Genomic DNA, 14960 nt, shown 5'->3' with positions numbered 1-14960 from the left:
GAGAAAGATCAACTTAATGCGAGGTAGGTCCATTCAAAAGTCTGACAGCAGCAGGGAAGAAGCTGTTCTTGAGTCGGTCGGTCCGTGACCTCAGACTTTTGTTTCTGTTTCCCGATTAAAGAAAGTGAAAGAGAGAATGTTCAGGGTGTGTGGGGTCCTTGATTATGCCGGCTGCTTTTCCCCCGAGGCAGCGGGAATGTAGACAGAGTCAATGGACGGGAGGCTGGTTTGTGTGATGGATTGGGCTACATTCACAGCCCTTTGTAGTTCCTTGCGGTCTTGGGCAGAGCAGGAGCCCCAGACCAAGCTGTGATACAACCAGAAAGAATGCTTTCTATGGGGCATCTGTAAAAGTTGGTGAGAGTCGTAGCTGACATGCCAAATTTCCTTAGTCTTCTGAGAAAGTAGAGGCGTTGGTGGGGCTTTCTTAACTATAGTGTCGGCATGGGGGGGACCAGGGCAGGTTGTTGGTGATCTGGACACGGGATGTACAAGTTGCTGGCCGGGCCCACATTTATTGCCCATCCCTAGTTGCCCCTTGAGAAGGTGGTGGGTGAGCAGCCTTCTTGACCCCGCTGCAGTCCCTGAGGTGTAGGTACACCCACAGTGCTGTTAGGGTGGGTGTTCCAGGATTTTGACCGAGCGACAGTGAAGGAACGGCCGATATATTTCCCAGTCGGGATGGTGAGTGACTCGGAGGGGAACCTCCAGGTGGGGGTGTTCCCCAGGTCTCTCCTGTCCTTCTAGCTGGTAGAGGTGGTGGGTTTGGAAGGTGCTGCCTAAGGAGCCTTGGTGAGTCGCTGCGGTGCATCTTGTAGACGGTCCACACGGCTGCGTGGGTGGTGGAGGGAGTGAGTGTTTGTGGATGGGGGGCCAATCAAGCGGGGCTGCTTTGTCCTGGATGGTGTCGAGCTTCTTGAGTTGTTGTTGGGAGCCGCACCCATCCGGGCAAGTGGGGAGAATTCCATCCAACTCCTGACTTGTGTCCTTGTCGATGGTGGACAGGCTTTGGGGGGGGAGTCAGGAGGTGAGTTACTCACCGCAGGATTCCCAGTATTTGACTTGCTCTGGTCGCCACAGTGTTTGTACGGCTGGGTCCGAGTTCAGTATCTGGTCAATGGTAACCCCCGGGATGTTAATGGTGGTGGGGGATTCAGCGATGGTTATGCCATTGAATGCCAAGGGACAGATGGTTAGATCCTCTCTTGTTGGAGACGGTCATTGCCTGGTACTTGTGGCATGAATGTTACTGGGCCCCAAGCTCAGGAATTCCCTCTTTTGGCCCCTCTGTCTTGTTGCTTCTCAACATCCGACCCTAACTCCATTGGGTATCTCTCATCTGTCAGCAGAGGGGAGGCTCTGGCCTAGTGGTATTATCGCTACACTATTAACCCAGAAACTCAGCTGATGTTCTGGGGGACCCGGGTTCGAATCCCGTCACGGCAGATGGTGGAATTGGAATTCAATAAAATATATTTGGAATCTACTGATGATCCACTGTTGGGAAAACCCATCTGGTTCCCTTTAGGGAAGGAAAATCTGCCGTCCTTACCCCGGTCTGGCCTACATGTGACTCCAGAGCCACAGCCAATGTGGTTGACTCTCAACTGCCCTCCAAGGGCAACTAGGGATGGGCAATAAATGATGGCCCAGCCAGGGATGCCCATGTCCCTCCCACGAACGAATTTTAAAAAAGAGGCAGAAGCTTCAAGTCTCAAACGCAGAGTCCTGAGCGCAAAAGGTTCGAGAGGACCAGCCTTCTCGGTGTCAGCACCGAGGGAGTGCTGCATTATCAGAGGCACCATCTTGCAGGCGAGACCTTGAGCCGAGCTCCCGTCTCGTGTTCCGTGTCCCCATTCCCGTGGAAATCAGTGTGTCCCAGGATAAAGTTTATGCCTCCATCATAGAAGCAGATACTTTAGCCATCATCACACTGCTGTTTTCGGGTGTTTCCGCTTCTCACATTAGCTTCAGTTGCTTTGTGACTACCACAGAGACCACAAGTGTCAAAGTGCTCCGGCTTGTTCTGGAGTGCGGCCAACTTTGAGCCTCGTACAACCAAGAGCCAGAGTGTGACCATATTTGGTCTTGGCAGACCCCAGAGTGTGGCCATCTTTGGTCCTGGCATACTCAAGTACCCCAGAGTGTGGCCATCTTTGGTCCTGGCATACTCAAGTACCCCAGAGTGTGGCCATCTTTGGTCCTGGCATACTCAAGTACCCCAAAGTGTGGCCATTTTGGTTCTGGCATACTCAAGTACCCCAGAGTGTGGCCATCTTTGGTCCTGGCATACTCAAGTACCCCAGAGTGTGGCCATCTTTGGTCCTAAGACCATAAGACCATAAGACATAGGAGCGGAAGTAAGGCCATTCGGCCCATCGAGTCCACTCCACCATTCAATCATGGTTGATTTCAACTCCATTTACCCGCTCTCTCCCCATAGCCCTTAATTCCTCGAGAAATCAAGAATTTATCAATTTCTGTCTTGAAGACGCTCAACGTCTCGGCCTCCACAGCCCTCTGTGGCAATGAATTCCACAGACCTACCACTCTCAAGTACCCCAGAGTGCGGCTATCGTTGGTCCTGGCATATCCATGCAGCCTAGAGTGCGGCCATCTTTGGTCCTGGCATATCCAAGTATCCCAGGGTGTAGCCATCTTTGATCCTGGCACAACCCACGAACAAGACTTTAACCAACTTGGAACCTGTTGCACTGGACTAGCAGGGTGCAACCAACTTTTGCCCCTGCTGTCACGGGGTGATATAGAAATGCAAGTTCTTTGTTTGTTCCTCCTCCTTTAAGCCATTAAAATTGATCTGTTTGACCACGCGTGGTGGCACAGTGGGTTAGCGCTGCTGCCTCACAGCGCCAGGGACCTGGGTTCGATTCCCGGCTCGGGTCACTGTCTGTGCGGAGTCTGCACATTCTCCCCGTGTCTGCGTGGGTTTCCTCCGGGGGCTCTGGTTTCCTCCCACAGTCCGAAAGACGTGCTGGTTTGGGTGCATTGGCCGTGCTAAATTCTCCCTCAGTGTTACCCAAACAGGCGCCGGAGTGTGGGGCGACTGGGGGATTTTCACAGTAACTTCATTGCAGTGTTAATGTAAGCCAACTTGCGACAGGGTGACTTGCGACACGGAGCCTGCTCAGGGCGGCACAGTGGTTAGCACTGCTGCCTCACAGCGCCAGGGAACCGGGTTCGATTCCCGGCTTGGGTCACTGTCTGTGCGGAGTCTGCACGTTCTCCCCGTGTCTGCGTGGGTTTCCTCCGGGTGCTCCGGTTTCCTCCCACAGTCCAAAGATGTGCAAGTTCAATGGATTGGCCGTGCTAAATTGCCCCTTAGTGTCCAAAGATGTGTAGGTTAGGTGGATTGGCCATGCTAATTTGCACCTTGGTGTCCAAAGATGTGTAGGTTAGGTGGATTGGCCATGCTAATTTGCACCTTGGTGTCCAAAGATGTGTAGGTTAGGTGGATTGGCCGTGCTAAATTGCCCCTTAGTGTCCAAAGATGTGTAGATTAGGTGGATTGGCCATGCTAATTTGCCCCTTGGTGTCCAAAGATGTGCGGGTTAGGTGGATTGGCCATGCTAAATTGCCCCTTAGTGTCCAAAGATGTATAGGTTAGGTGGATTGGCCATGCTAAATTGCCCCTTAGTGTCCAAAGATGTGCGGGTTAGGTGGATTGGCCATGCTAAATTGCCCCTTAGTGTCCAAAGATGTATAGGTTAGGTGGATTGGCCATGCTAAATTGCCCCTTAGTGTCCAAAGATGTGCGGGTTAGGTGGATTGGCCGTGCTAATTTGCCCCTTAGTGTCCAAAGATGTGCGGGTTAGGTGGATTGGCCGTGCTAATTTGCCCCTTGGTGTCCAAAGATGTGCGCGTTAGGTGGATTGGCCATGCTAAATTGCCCCTTAGTGTCCAAAGATGTATAGGTTAGGTGAATTGGCCATGCTAATTTGCCCTTTAGTGTCCAAAGATGTGTAGGTCAGGTGGATTGGCCGTGCTAATTTGCCCCTTAGTGTCCAAAGATGTGCAGGTTAGGTGGATTGGCCATGCTAATTTGCCCCTTAGTGTCCAAAGATGTGCAGGTTAGGGGGATTAGCCATGCTAAATTGCCCCTTAGTGTCCTGGAGATGCATTGCTTAGAGGATTGGCGGGTAAATATATGGGGTTACGGGCCTAGGTGGGATTGTGGTCGGTGCAGACTCGATGGGCCGAATGGCCTCCTTCTGCACTGTAGGGATTCTATGATTCTCTGGCACCAATAAGTGAACATTAAACCCTTCATTCGCTGATCTGACTGTCCCGCTTCAGTGCTGGGTGCCCTATCCCTCCTCATGGGTCACCCTTTAGATGCAGGCGCCACCCAAATGCAGCTGTCGCCCGCGATGGACGGCAGTGCCAAGTGCCGACGTGTCTCGTTGCTGCAGCTTGCGGGGCGGCGGTTCCAAACTAACAGCTGGAATGTTGTTTTTTCTTTCCCCCCCTCTCTCTCCACAAGGGAAGCATCTGGTTCCAATACTCTGTGTGTCTGAGGCCACACCTAACCCAGTTCAGCTGGATCTGTCTAAAAGTGGCTGCAGCTTCAACAGGCGAGTTCAAAACACTGGGAGCTTTCGCATCTCGGGGGGGGGGGGATTGAGAGGCCAGGTTCAGGAGACGGAGCAGCTGTTATTCTCCCCCCGTCCTCGCCCACTCCAGCAGTGGAAGGCGCCCCTTTCCGCATTGCCGTTCTGGGCGATCAGAGAGCAGAAGGAGGCCATTCGGCCCATAGAGCCTGTACCCACAAACATCCCACCTATCCCTGTAGACCTGCTAGTCCCCCTGAAACTAAGGGGCAATTTAGCATGGCCAATCCACCTAACCTACACAACTTTGGACGCTAAGGGGCAATTTAGCATGGCCAATCCACCTAACCTACACAACTTTGGACGCTAAGGAGCAATTTAGCATGGCCAATCCACCTAACCTACACATCTTTGGACGCTGAGGGGCAATTTAGCATGGCCAATCCATCTAACCTGCACATCTTTGGACACTAAGGGGCAATTTAGCATGGCCAATCCACCTAACCTACACAACTTTGGACGCTAAGGGGCAATTTAGCATGGCCAATCCACCTAACCTACACAACTTTGGACGCTAAGGGGCAATTTAGCATGGCCAATCCACCTAACCTACACAACTTTGGACACTAAGGGGCAATTTAGCATGGCCAATCCACCTAACCTGCACATCTTTGGACACTAAGGGGCTACATTGCATGGCCAATCCCCCTAACCTGGACGTCTTTGGGCACTAAGGGGCAATTTAGCACGGCCAATCCACCTAACCTACACAACTTTGGACACTAAGGGGCAATTTAGCATGGCCAATCCACCTAACCTACACATCTTTGGACACTAAGGGGCAATTTAGCATGGCCAATCCCCCTAACCTGGACATCTTTGGACACTAAGGGGCAATTTAGCACGGCCAATCCACCTAACCTGCACATCTTTGGACACTAAGGGGCAATTTAGCATGGCCAATCCACCTAACCTGCACATCTTTGGACACTAAGGGGCAATTTAGCATGGCCAATCCACCTAACCTACACAACTTTGGACATTAAGGGGCAATTTAGCATGGCCAATCCACCTAACCTGCACATCTTTGGACACTAAGGGGCAATTTAGCACGGCCAATCCACCTAACCTACTCATCTTGACTGGAAAAGCTATAGTTCGAGTACTTTAGAGGGGTCGGTTTTTGTCCAGTGTGTGCAGGAAGGCTTCCTGACGCAGTATGTAGATAGACCAACGAGAGGCGAGGCCACATTGGATTTGGTACTGGGTAATGAACCAGGCCAGGTGTTAGATTTGGAGGTAGGTGAGCACTTTGGTGACAGTGACCACAATTCGATTACGTTTACTTTAGCAATGGAAAAGGATAGGTATATATCAAAGGGCAAGAGTTATAGCTGGGGGAAAGGAAATTATGATGCAATTAGGCGAGATTTAGCTGGCATAGGTTGGGGAAGGAAACTGCAGGGGATGGGCACAATTGTAATGTGGAGCTTGTTCAAGGAACAGCTACTACACGTCCTTGATAAATATGTACCTGTCAGGCAGGGAGGAAGCAGACGTGTGAGGGACCCGTGGTTTACTAAGGAGGTTGAATCTCTTGTGAAGAGGAAGAAGGAGACTTATGTTAAGATGAGACATGAAGGCTTAGTTAGGGAGCTTGAGAGTTACAAGTTAGCCAGGAAGGACCTAAAGAAAGAGTTAAGAGGAGCCAGGAGGGGACATGAGAAGTCTTTGGCAGGTAGGATCAAGGAAAACCCTAAAGCTTTCTATAGGTATGTCAGGAGTAAAAGAATGACTAGGGTAAGATTAGGGCCAATCAAGGACAGGAGTGGGAAGTTGTGCGTGGAGTCTGAAGAGATAGGAGAGGCACTAAATGAATATTTTTTGTTGGTATTCACACTGGAGAGGGACAGTGTTGTCGAGGGGAGTACTGAGATGCAGACTGTTGGACTGGATGGGATTGATGTTCATAAGGAGGAGGTGTTAGCAATTCTGGAAAGGGTAAAAATAGATAAGTCCCCTGGGCCGGATGGGATTTATCCTAGGATTCTCTGGGAGGCTAGAGAGGAGATTGCAGAGCCTTTGGCTTTGATCTTTGTGTCGTCATTGTCTACTGGAACAGTGCCAGAAGACTGGAGGATAGCAAATGTTGTCCCCTTGTTCAAGAAGGGGAGTAGGGACAACCCTGGTAATTATAGACCGGTGAGCCTTACTTCTGTTGTGGGCAAAATATTGGAAAGGATTATAAGAGATAGGATTTATAATCACCTAGAAAAAAATAATTTGATTAGGGATAGTCAGCACGGTTTTGTGAAGGGTAGGTCATGACTCACAAACCTTATTGAGTTCTTTGAGAAGGTGACCAAAGAGGTGGATGAGGGTAAAGCGGTTGATGTGGTGTATATGGATTTCAGCAAAGCATTTGATAAGGTTCCCCATGGTAAGCTTTTGCAGAAAATACGGACACATGGGATTGAGGGTGATTTAGTGGTTTGGATCAGGAATTGGCTAGCTGTAAGAAAACAGAGGGTGGTGGTTGATGGGAAATATTCATCCTGGAGTTCAGTTACTAGTGGTGTACCGCAAGGATCTGTTTTGGGGCCACTGCTGTTTGTCATTTTTATTAAAGACTTGGATGAGGGCGTGGAAGGATGGATTAGTAAATTTGCGGATGACACTAAAGTCGGTGGAGTTGTAGACAGTGCGGAGGGAAGTGGCAGGTTACAGAGGGACATAGATAAGCTGCAGAGCTGGGCTGAGAGGTGGCAAATGGAGTTTAATGCGGAAAAGTGTGAGGTGATTCACTTTGGAAGGAGTAACAGGAATACAGAGTACTGGGCTAATGGTAAGATACTTGGTAGTGTGGATGAACAGAGGGATCTGGGTGTCCATGTGCATAGATCCCTGAAAGTTGGCACCCAGGTTGATAGGGTTGTTAAGTAGGCGTACGGTGTGTTAGCTTTTATTGGTAGAGGGATTGAGTTTCGGAGCCAGGAGGTCATGCTGCAACTGTACAAAACTCTGGTGCGGCCGCATTTGGAGTATTGCGTACAGTTCTGGTCGCCGTATTATAGGAAAGATGTGGAAGTGTTGGAAAGGGTGCAGAGGAGATTTACCAGGATGTTGCCTGGTTTGGTGGGAAAATCGTATGAGGAAAGGCTGAGGGGCTTGAGGTTGTTTTCGTTAGAGAGAAGAAGGTTAAGAGGTGACTTAATAGAGGCATACAAGATGATCAGAGGATTAGATAGGGTGGATAGTGAGAGCCTTTTTCCTCGGATGGTGTTGGCTAGCACGAGGGGACATAGCTTTAAATTGAGGGGTGAGAGATATAGGACAGATGTTAGAGGTAGGTTCTTTACTCAGAGAGTAGTAAGGGCATGGAATGCCCTGCCTGCAGCAGTGGTGGACTCGTCAACGTTGAGAGCGTTCAAATGGTTATTGGATAAACATATGGATGATATTGGAATAGTGTAGATTAGAGGGGCTTTAGACTGGTACCACTGGTCGGCGCAACATCGAGGGCCGAAGGGCCTGTACTGCGCTGTAATGTTCTATGTTCTATCTTTGGACACTGAGGGGCAATTTAGCATGGCCAATCCTTCTAACTTACATATCTTTGGACACGAAGGGACAATTTAGCATGGCCAACCCACGTAGCCTACACATCTTTGGACACTAAAGGGCAATTTAGCATGGCCAATCCATGGTGTGGAGGTCAGGTGGTTTGCCCATGCTAAATTGCGCCTTAGTGTCCAAAGATGTGCAGGTTAGGGGGATTGGCCATGCTAAATTGCGCCTTAGTGTCCAAAGATGTGCAGGTTAGGTGGATTGGCCATGCTAAATTGTCCCTTAGTGTCCAAAGATGTGTGGGTTAGGTAGATTGGCCATGCTAAATTGCCCCTTAGTGTCCAAAGATGTGTGGGTTAGGTAGATTGGCCATGCTAAATTGTCCCTTAGTGTCCAAAGATGTGCGGGTTAGGTGGATTGGCCATGCTAAATTGTCCCTTAGTGTCCAAAGATGTGTGGGTTAGGTAGATTGGCCATGCTAAATTGTCCCTTAGTGTCCAAAGATGTGTGGGTTAGGTGGATTGGCCATGCTAAATTGCCCCTTAGTGTCCAAAGATGTGCGGTTTAAGTGGATTGGCCGTGCTAAATTGCCCCTTAGTGTCCAAAGGTGTGCAGGTTAGGTGGATTGGCCATGCTAAATTGCCCCTTAGTGTCCAAAGATGGGCAGGTTAGGTGGATTGGCCATGCTAAATTGCCCCTTAGTGTCCAAAGATGTGCAGGTTAGGGGGATTGGCCGTGCTAAATTGCCCCTTAGTGTCCAAAGATGTGCAGGTTAGGTGGATTGGCCATGCTAAATTGCCCCTTAGTGTCCAAAGATGGGCAGGTTAGGTGGATTGGCCATGCTAAATTGCCCCTTAGTGTCCAAAGATGTGCAGGTTAGGGGGATTGGCCGTGCTAAATTGCCCCTTAGTGTCCAAAGATGTGCAGGTTAGGTGGATTGGCCGTGCTAAATTGCCCCTTAGTGTCCAAAGATGTGCAGGTTAGGGGGATTGGCCATGCTAAATTGCCCCTTAGTGTCCAAAGATGTGCAGGTTAGGTGGATTGGCCGTGCTAAATTGCCCCTTAGTGTCCAAAGATGTGCAGGTTAGGGGGATTGGCCGTGCTAAATTGCCCCTTAGTGTCCAAAGATGTGCAGGTTAGGTGGATTGGCCATGCTAAATTGCCCCTTAGTGTCCAAAGATGTGCAGGTTAGGGGGATTGGCCATGCTAAATTGCCCCTTAGTGTCCAAAGATGTGCAGGTTAGGTGGATTGGCCATGCTAAATTGCCCCTTAGTGTCCAAAGATGTGCAGGTTAGGTGGATTGGCCATGCTAAATTGCCCCTTAGTGTCCAAAGATGTGCAGGTTAGGTGGATTGGCCATGCTAAATTGCCCCTTAGTGTCCAAAGATGTGCAAGTTAGGTGGATTGGCCATGCTAAATTGCCCCTTAGTGTCCAAAGATGTGCGGTTTAAGTGGATTGGCCGTGCTAAATTGCCCCTTAGTGTCCAAAGATGTGTAGGTTAGATGGATTGGCCACAATCTGAGTAAGAGTCACTCGGACCCGAGACATTAACCCCGTCCCTCTCATCACAGACGCTGCCGGACCCGCTGAGTCTTCCAGTTTATTCCTGTTTTTAATACGAGAGAAGTGGAGGAGGCAGATAGGTGGCAGATGAAGTTCAATGCGGGGGAAATGTGAGGTGATGCACGTTTGGAAGGAAGGACATGGAGGAAAAGGGGTAAAAATTCTTCGAGGGAGGCAGGGGCAGAGGGATCTGGGTGTGTGTCTGAGCATGGATCACCTCAGGTGGCAGGACAAGTGGAGAGAGCGGTCAGGAAAGCATATAGTCTCCTTAACAGGGGCAGAGACTTCAAGAGCAAGGGGGTTTCGGCTGAATTCATACAAGACATTAGTTAGCTGGAATATTGTGCATGGTTCTGGGCGCCACGCTACAGGAAGGATGTGAACGCACTGGAGAGGTTTACGAGGATGTTACCAGGGCTGGAAAAGTGTAGCGACGAGGAGAGATTGGGGTTATTTTCCTTGGAACAAAGAAGGCTGAGGGGTGACCCGATAGAGGTGCACAAAATGATGAGGGAGAAGAGATAGAGTGGACGGGATTAAATTATTTCCCGTGACGGGAATTCGAGAACCAGGGGGCATAGATCCAGGATAAGTACCAGTAGGTGTAGAGGGGAGATACGAGGAAGAACTCCTTTACGCAGAGGGTGTCTGGAATTCACTGCGCGAGTTGATGGCGGAGGCAGAGACCCTAAACTCTTCTAAGAAGTACCTGGATCCACCCCTTAAGCTGCAGTGTCGGGTGCGGGAGGGTGGGGTTAGAAACGGCGTTCCTGGGCTGGCATGGATAAGATGGACCAAATGGCCTCCTTCTGCGCTGTAACTTCTCTGTGGTTCGATGAGAAACTTCAGTTATGAGGAGAGGTTGGGACTGTTCTCCTTGGAGAGAAGGCGGCTGAGAGAAGATATGATAGAGATGTTCAAAATCACGAGGGGGGCTGGATAGAGTAGAACAAAGAACAAAGAAAATTACAGCACAGGAACAGGCCTTTCGGCCCTCCAAGCCTGCACCGACCATGCTGCCCCGACTGAACTAAAACCCCCTACCCTTCCGGGGACCGTATCCCTCTATTCCCATCCTGTTCATGTTTTTGTCAAGACGCCCCTTAAAAGTCACTATCGTATCCGCTTCCACTCCCTCCCCCGGCAGCGAGTTCCAGGCACCCACCACCCTCTGTGTAAAAAAACTTGCCTCGTACATCTCCTTTAAACCTTGCCCCTCGCACCTTAAACCTGTGCCCCCTAGTCATTGACTCTTCCACCCTGGGGAAAAAGCTTCTGACTATCCACTCTGTCCATGCCCCTCATAATCTTGTAGACTTCTATCAGGTCGCCCCCCTCAACCTCCGTCGTTCCAGTGAGAACAAACCAAGTTTCTCCAACCTCTCCTCATAGCTAATGCCCTCCATGCCAGGCAACATCCTGGTAAATCTTGACTGTACCTTCTCCAAAGCCTCCACATCCTTCTGGCAGTGTAAAAGTAAAGTTTATTTACTAGTCACAAGTCGGCTTACATTCACACTGCAATGAAGTTACTGCGAAATTCCCCTATTCGCCACACTCTGGCGCCTGTTTGTGTCAATGCACCCTAACTAGCTCATCTTTCGGAATGTGGGAGGAAACCGGAGCACCCGGAGGAAACCCACGCAGACACGGGGAGAACGTGCAGACTCTGCACAGACAGTGACCCGAGCTCGGAATCGAACCCGGGTCCCTGGCGCTGTGAGGCAGCAGTGCTAACCACTGTGCTACCGTTCCGCCCGCCAGAATTGTGACCAGAATTGAACCCCATATTCCAAGTGCGGCCTCACTAAGGTTCTATAAAGCTGCAACATGACTTGCCAAATTTCTAAACTCAATACCCCGGCCGGTGAAGGCAAGCATGCCGTATGCCTTCTTGACTACCTTCTCCACCTGCATTGCCACTTTCTGTGACCTGTGTACCTGTACACCCAGATCCCTCTGCCTATCAATATTCTTCAGGGTTCTGCCATTTACTGTAGATTTCCCATCTGTATTAGACCTTCCAACATGCATTACTCAACATTTGTCTGGATTAAACTCCATCTGCCATCTCTCCGCCCAAGTAGAGAGGGAGAAACAGTTCCTGCTTGGAAAAGGATCGAGAACGAGAGATTTGAAGTGATTTGCAAAAGAAGCGAAGTATTGTGAGGAAGGACCTTTCTCACCCAGCGAGTGGTTGGGGTCTGGAATACTCTGCCTGGAAGTGTGGGGGAGGCAACTTCAATCGAGGCCTCCCAGAGGGAATTGGATGATTATTTGGCAGGGGGGGTTGCAGATAACACCAAGATTGGTGGCATAGTGGACAGTGAAGAAGATTATCTAGGATTGCAACAGGATCTTGATCAAATGGGCCAGTGGGCTGATGAATGGCAGATGGAGTTTAATTTAGACAAATGCGAGGTGATGCATTTTGGTAGATTGAACCAGGGCAGGACTTACTCAGATAATGGTAGGGCGTTGGGGAGAGTTACAGAACAAAGAGATCTCGGGATACTTGTTCATAGCTCCTTGAAAGTGGAGTCACAGGTGGACAGAGTGGTGAAGAAGGCATTCGGCATGCTTGGTTTCATTGGTCAGAACATTGAATACAGGAGTTGGGACGTCTTGTTGAAGTTGTACAAGACATTGGTGAGGCCACACTTGGAATACTGTGTATCGTTCTGGTCACCCTATTGTAGAAAAGATATCTGTCTACACTTCCCGCTGCCTTGGCAAAGCAGCCAGCATAGTTAAGGACCCCACGCACCCCGGACATTCTCTCTTCCACCCTCTTCCATCGGGAAAAAGATACAAAAGTCTGAGGTCACGGACCGACCGACTCAAGAACAGCTTCTTCCCTGCTGCTGTCAGACTTTTGAATGGACCTACCTCGCATTAAGTTGATCTTTCTCTACACCCTAGCTATGACTGTAACACTACATTCTGCACTCTCCTTTCTTTCTCTATGAACGGTATGCTCTGTCTGTAAAGTGCGCAAGAAACAATACTTTTCACTGTATCCCAATACATGTGACAATAATAAATCAAATCGAAATCAAATTAAAAACTAGAAAGAGTGCAGAGACGATTTACTAGGATGCTACCGGCTTGGTGGTTTGAGTTATAAGGAGAGGCTGAATAGACTGGGACTTTATTCTCTGGGGTAGGAGACTTAGGGGTAATCTTACAGAGGTCTATAAAATAATGAGGGGCGTAGATCAGCTAGATAGTCAATATCTTTTCCCAAAGGTAGGGGAGTCTAAAACTAGGTTTAAGGTGAGAGGGGAGAGATACAAAAGGGTCCAGAGGGGCAATGTTTTCACACAGAGGGTGGTGAGTGTCTGGAACGAGCTGCCAGAGGCAGTAGTAGAGGCGGGTACAATTTTGTCTTTTAAAAAGCGTTTAGACAGTTACATGGGTAAGATGAGTATAGAGGGATATGGGCCACTATAGAGGGATAGTCCCTCAATTGGGACCAGCTTAGTGGTTAAAAAAAAGGGGCGGCGAGGACAAGTTGGGCCGAAGGGCCTGTTTCCATGCTGTAAACCTCTATGGATTCTATGACTATGACTCTATGGGGTTACAGAGAAAAGGCAGGGGAATGGGCACTAAGTCACGATCTCGTTTGGAGAGCCGGTGCGGACAGGATGGGCCGAACGGCCTCCTTCTACATCGTAACAATTCTGATGTTTTTTATTCATTGGTGGGACATGGGCGTCGCTGGCTGGGCCCAGCATTTATTGCCCATCCCTAGTTGCCCCTTGGAGGGCAGTTGAGAGTCAACCACATCGGCTGTGGCTCTGGAGTCACATGTAGGCCAGACCGGGGTAAGGACGGCAGATTTCCTTCCCTAAAGGAACCAGATGGGTTTTTCCGACAATGGGTCATCAGTAGATTCTTAATTCCAGATATTTTTTATTGAATTCACATTCCACCATCTGCCGTGGCGGGATTCGAACCCGGGTCCCCAGAACATTAGCTGAGTTTCTGGATTAATACCACGAGGTGATTGCCTCCCCATTAAGTGGCACAGTGGTTAGCACTGCTGCCTCATAGCGCCAGGGACCCAGGTTCGATTCCTGTCCTGGGTCACTGTCTGTGCGGAGTCTGCACATTCTCCCCGTGTCTGCGTGGGTTTCCTCCGGGTGCTCCGGTTTCCTCCCACAGTCCAAAGATTTGTCGTTAGGTGGATTGGTCATGCTAAATTGTCCCTTAGTGTCCAAAATATGTGGATTAGGTGGATTGGCTATGCTAAATTGCCCCTTAGTGTCCAAAGATGTGCAGGTTAGGGGGATTGGCCATGCTAAATTGCCCCTTAGTGTCCAAAGATGTGCAGGTTAGGGGGATTGGCCATGCTAAATTGTCCCTTAGTGTCCAAAATATGTGGATTAGGTGGATTGGCTATGCTAAATTGCCCCTTAGTGTCCAAAGATGTGCAGGTTAGGGGGATTGGCCATGCTAAATTGCCCCTTAGTGTCCAAAGATGTGCAGGTTAGGTGGATTGGCCATGCTAAATTGCCCCTTAGTCTCCAAAGATGTGTAGGTTAGGTGGATTGGCCATGCTAAATTGCCCCTTAGTGTCCAAAGATGTGCAGGTTAAGTGGATTGGCCATGCTAAGTTGCCCCTTGGTGTCCAAAGATATACAGGTTAGGTGGATTGGCCATGCTAAATTGCCCCTTCGTGTCCAAAGATATACAGGTTAGGTGGATTGGCCATGCTAAATTGCCCCTTAGTGTCCAAAGATGTGCAGGTTAGGTGGATTGGCCATGCTAAATTGCCCCTTAGTCTCCAAAGATGTGTAGGTTAGGTGGATTGGCCATGCTAAATTGCCCCTTAGTGTCCAAAGATGTGCAGGTTAAGTGGATTGGCCATGCTAAGTTGCCCCTTGGTGTCCAAAGATATACAGGTTAGGTGGATTGGCCATGCTACATTGCCTTTTCATGTTTCCATTGCTCCTTCACATAAGCAGAGGCTGGATAGACTGGGACTTTTTTCTCTGGAGCGCAGGAGGCTGAGGGATGATCTTATAGAGGTCTATAAAATAATGAGGGGCGTAGATCAGCTAGATAGTCAACATCTTTTCCCAAAGGTAGGGGAGTCTAAAACTAGAGGGCACAGGTTTAAGGTGAGAGGGGAGAGATACAAAAGTGTCCAGAGGGGCAATTTTTTCACACAGAGGGTGGTGAGTGTCTGGAACGAGCTGCCAGAGGCAGTAGTAGAGGCGGGTACAATTTTGTATTTTAAAAAGCATTTAGACAG

At 49.5% G+C, this 14960-nt stretch overlaps 1 protein-coding gene across 1 annotated transcript in view; it reads left to right on the top strand.

Annotated features, from left to right (window-relative positions):
• Positions 1 to 14960, top strand: part of LOC144488269 (phospholipid scramblase 2-like) — a 37930-nt gene that overhangs the window by 874 nt on the left and 22096 nt on the right. The gene's annotated exons all lie outside the window — the stretch shown is intronic.

This window comes from Mustelus asterias, unplaced genomic scaffold (assembly GCF_964213995.1).
Source record: "Mustelus asterias unplaced genomic scaffold, sMusAst1.hap1.1 HAP1_SCAFFOLD_1429, whole genome shotgun sequence".
NCBI classification, from domain to species: domain Eukaryota; kingdom Metazoa; phylum Chordata; class Chondrichthyes; order Carcharhiniformes; family Triakidae; genus Mustelus; species Mustelus asterias.
Note: the sequence above shows the minus strand (reverse complement) of the source record. Positions and strands in the feature narration are given on the sequence as shown.